Source organism: Puma concolor, chromosome A2 (assembly GCF_028749965.1).
Source record: "Puma concolor isolate L17-30 chromosome A2, mPumCon1.1.hap2, whole genome shotgun sequence".
NCBI lineage: Eukaryota > Metazoa > Chordata > Mammalia > Carnivora > Felidae > Puma > Puma concolor.
This window is the reverse complement of record NC_141668.1, coordinates 165,033,722-165,038,286: the sequence shown is the minus strand read 5'-3', so window position 1 is coordinate 165,038,286 and position 4,565 is coordinate 165,033,722.

The following is a 4,565-nucleotide window of genomic DNA, read 5'->3' as shown; positions in this document are numbered from 1 at the left end:
AACGTTTATTTATTTTTGGGACAGAGAGTGACAGAGCATGAACGGGGGAGGGGCAGAGAGAGAGGGAGACACAGAATCGGAAACAGGCTCCAGGCTCTGAGCCATCAGCCCAGAGCCCGACGCGGGGCTCGAACTCCCGGACCGCGAGATCGTGACCTGGCTGAAGTCGGACGCTTAACCGACTGCGCCACCCAGGCGCCCCTCTCTCTCTTTCTCTTAAAAAAAAAACAAAACACAGTGACCAAATATTTATTAAATTTCAAACATCCTTTAGTACCACACGCTTCCTAGACATAGATGGGTGCTATATTCTCCTTTCCCAAAAAGGAACATGAGCAGAGAGAGGTTGAGAGATTTACACACACTGCATATAGGGGGTGAAAGATTCAGACTCAAACGTTCATCTCCTCATTCCCATCCCAGGGCTCTGTCCTGCCCCACCAGAGCTAAATGAGTGATCTGTTCAAACTTGCTTCATCCCAGATGGGCAAACAGAGGCAGAACCAATGATTCCTTCTCTCTGGAGTCAGTGAGCTCACCTGCGATTTATGGACATGAGCCAGTCCATAACACAGGGGCCAGTATGGCACTAACATTTCAGATTATAGGATTTTCTACAAGTAGTATAGTGCCTTTACAGCCCAGTAAGCATTCTGAGATATGGAAATTTTCATGTGGGGCTATCATGGGATCATCCTTTTAAATGTTTTTTCCAGTATGATCTCATTTATATAAAGGCCCAAAATGGACAAATCAAATTTCGGTGATGGAGGTCAGAATAGCAGTGATCTTTAGGGAGCAATGTAAGATACTTCTGGGGTGCTGGTTATGTTCTATAGCTTAATCTGGTTGGTGGTTACACAAGTATGTCCACTTCATAACATTTTATTGAGCTGAATATACATATGATTTGTTTACTTTTTCTGTTATATTTCAATTAAAACACTTACTTTAAAAATTGCCAGGGGCGCCTGGCTGGCTCATCGGTTAAGTGTCTGACTTCGGCTCAGGTCATGATCTCACACTCTGTGAGTTCGAGCCCCGCGTCGGGCTCTGTGCTGACAGCTCGGAGCCTGGAGCCTGCTTCAGATTCTGTGTCTCCCTCTATCTCTGCCGCTCCCCTGCTCATGCTCTGTCTCTCTCTGTCTCAAAAATAAATAAAAACATAAAAAAAATTTTTTTAATTGCCAGGATGCATCCTTAGTTCAAACCTCTCCTTGTAAGCAACAGAATCATTCTTCCTACACAGACTTTAAGGATAATTTTGATTGCATACCTCAATAATAATAAGATGTGGTTGATAGCAACTATTTTTTAATTTAAATTTTAATTAACATACAATGCAATATTGGTTTCAGGAGTATGATTCAGTGATCCATCACTTACATCACCCAGTCCTCATCACAAGTGCCCTCCTTAGTACCCATCACCCATCTAGCCCATCCCCCACCTCCCTCCATCACCCATAGTTTGTTCTCTATCGTTAAGAATCTCTTATGGTTTGTTTCCCTCTCTTCTCTTCCTCCCCCACTTCCCATATGCTCATCTGTTTTGTTTCTGAAATTCCACATCTGAGTGAAATCATATGGTATTTGTCTTTCTCTAATGACTTATTCCACTTAGCATAATACATTCTAGCTCCATCCACATCATTGCACATGGCAATATTTCATTCTTTTTGATGGCTGAGTCATATTCCATTATATATACCACATCTTTTTAAAATTTTATTTTGTTATTTTTTTTATTTTTGAGAGAGAGACAGACAAAGCATGATTGGGGGGTGCATAGAGAGAGAGGGAGACACAGAATCTGAAGCAGGTTCCAGGCTCTGAGCTGTCAGCACAGAGCCCAATGCAGGGCTCGAATCCATGAGCCATGAGATAATGACCTGAGCTGAAGTGAGACACTCAACCAACTGAGCTACTCAAGTGCCCCATAAATTTTATTTTGCTTTAATTCAAGTTAGTTAACATACAGTGTAGTATTGGTTTCAGGAGTAGAACCTAGTGATTCATCACTTACATGTGTCACCCAGGACTCATCCCAACAAATGCCCTCCTTAATGCCCATCACCCATTCAGCCCATCCCATCCCCACCCCACCTTCCCTCCAGCAACCTTCAGTATGTTCTCTGTATTTAAGAACCTCTTGGGGCACCTGGGTGGCTCAGTTGGTTAAGCATCCGACTTTGGCTCAGGTCACGATCTTGCAGTCCGTGAGTTTGAGCCCCGTGTCGGGCTCTGTGCTGACTGCTCAGCGCCTGGAGCCTGTTTCAGATTCTGTGTCTCCCTCTCTCTCTGACCCTCCCCCATTCATGCTCTGTCTCTCTCTGTCTCAAAAATAAATAAACATTAAAAAAAATAAAAAAATAGAATCTCTTATGGTTTGCCTTCCTCTCTGTTTTTATCTTATTTTTCCTTCCCTTTGCTTATGTTCATGTATTTTGTTTCTTAAATTCCACATATGAGTGAAATCATATGGTATTTTTCTTTCTCTGACTGACTCATTTCAGGTAGCATAATACACTCTGGCTCCATCCATGTGGTTGTAAATGGCAATATTTCATTCTTTTCATGGATAAATAATATTCCATTGTATATGTATATCACATCTTCTTTATTGGTTCATTAGTCGATGGACATTTGGGTTCTTTCCATGATACGGCTATTGTTGATAATGCTGCTATAAACATTCGGGTGCATGTACACCTTCGAATCTGTATTTTTTGTATCCTTTGGGTAAATACCTAGTAGTGCAATTGATGGATTGAAGGGTAGTTCTATTTTCAGTTTCTTGAGGAACCTCCATACTGTTCTCCAGAGTGGCTGCACCAGTGGATAGCAACTGATTTTGTAACAGGACAACACATGTAGACAATTAATAATAAAAATGAACAGGGGCACCTGGGTGGCTCAGTCAGTTAAGTGTCTGGCTCGTTTTCGGCTCAGGTCATGATCTCACTGTTCATGAGATCAAGCCTCCCTGTGGTAAGAGTGCAGAGCCTGCTTGGGATTCTCTCTCCCTCTCTCTCTCTATCCTTCCCCTGCTCATTCATGCTCTCACTCTTTCTCTCTCAAAATAAATAAACATTTTAAAAAGTAGTAAAAATGAACATGCGTCAATTTTAGAAGCCAGACAACTGTTCTCCACTAACATAACACACAGATATTCACACCTGTACAGTATGGAGCAAAAACACTGATTTCCATTGGATTGCCATAATAAGAAACTGACAAAATGATCTCTCTCCCTCAGGTAATGCCATATGTCAGTTAAAGTGTTTGAAGTAGATGAATGGAGTTTACAAAGACACGTAAAACACAGGGTTGTGGTAAATGAGTAAGATTACGGGGAAATATGTGTAATATACTATTTAGGTGAACATTAGGTGCTTTTTAGGTAAGATTTTGTGAAACCTGTTTATGGATACATAAATAAATGCTGACATTATGGAGACATTGACAGGAAAATACACCCACCAAACTCTTGGCATGGTAGCTATTGGGAGTAAGATCCACAGAGGAATAGTATCATGCAAGAATACCAAGAAAATTCAAATTTTACTGGTAATAATTTAAATTTGTTTTATGTTTATTTATTTTTGGCAGAGAGAGAGAGAGAGCATGATCAGGGGAGGGGCAGAGAGAGAGGGAGACACAGAATCCGAAGCAGGCTCCAGGCTCTGAGCTGTCAGCACGGAGCCCGACACGGGGCTCGAACCCACGAACCGTGAGATCATGACCTGAGTCGAAGTCGGACGCTCAACCTGGGCTCCACCCAGGAGCCCTTTAATGGTAATAATTTAAATCTTTATGAGTCCTGAAGCTAATAATCCTGAGTGCTAATACTTTTAATATAGGTAGTAGATATTAATGAGAGTCATAATAGGTAATATTAATGAAAAATTTCTGAGTGCCAAGCACTAACTCAGGCAGTTTCTCAAATTTGGATGTTAGGACCTTCAAACACCTCATATGTAGAAATTCTGATTAAATTGGTTCTAGGCTGAAGCTGGTGGCAGTAAATGTATTTTTTAATTTTTTTTCTAATGTTTATTTTTGAGAGAGAGACAGAGAGAGACAGAGTGTGAGCCACGAAGGGGCACAGAGAGAGAGGGAGACACAGAATCTGAAGCAGGCTCCAGGCTCTGGGCTGTCAGCACAGAGCCCGACGTGGGGCTCGAACCCACAAACTGTGAGGTCATGACCTGAGCCGAAGTCTGGCGCTCAACCGACTGAGCCAGCCAGGCGCCCTGCCAGTGGCAGTATATTATACAATATCCACAGGTAGGGTGCCTTGATGGCTCAGTCGGTTGAGCATCTGACTCTTGATTTTGGCTCAGGTCGTGATCTCTCAGTCGTGAGACGGAGCCCCCAGTCAGGCTCTGCACTGAGCATGGAGCCTGAGATCAAGAGTTGCATGCTTTACTGGGACCAGGTACCAGTCAGGCACCCCTACAGTGACTTTTTAGATACAACACCAAAGATACAATTCATCAAAGAAATAATTGATAAGTTGAATTTTATTGAGATTTAAAACTTCTGCCCTGAGAAAGAGAATCC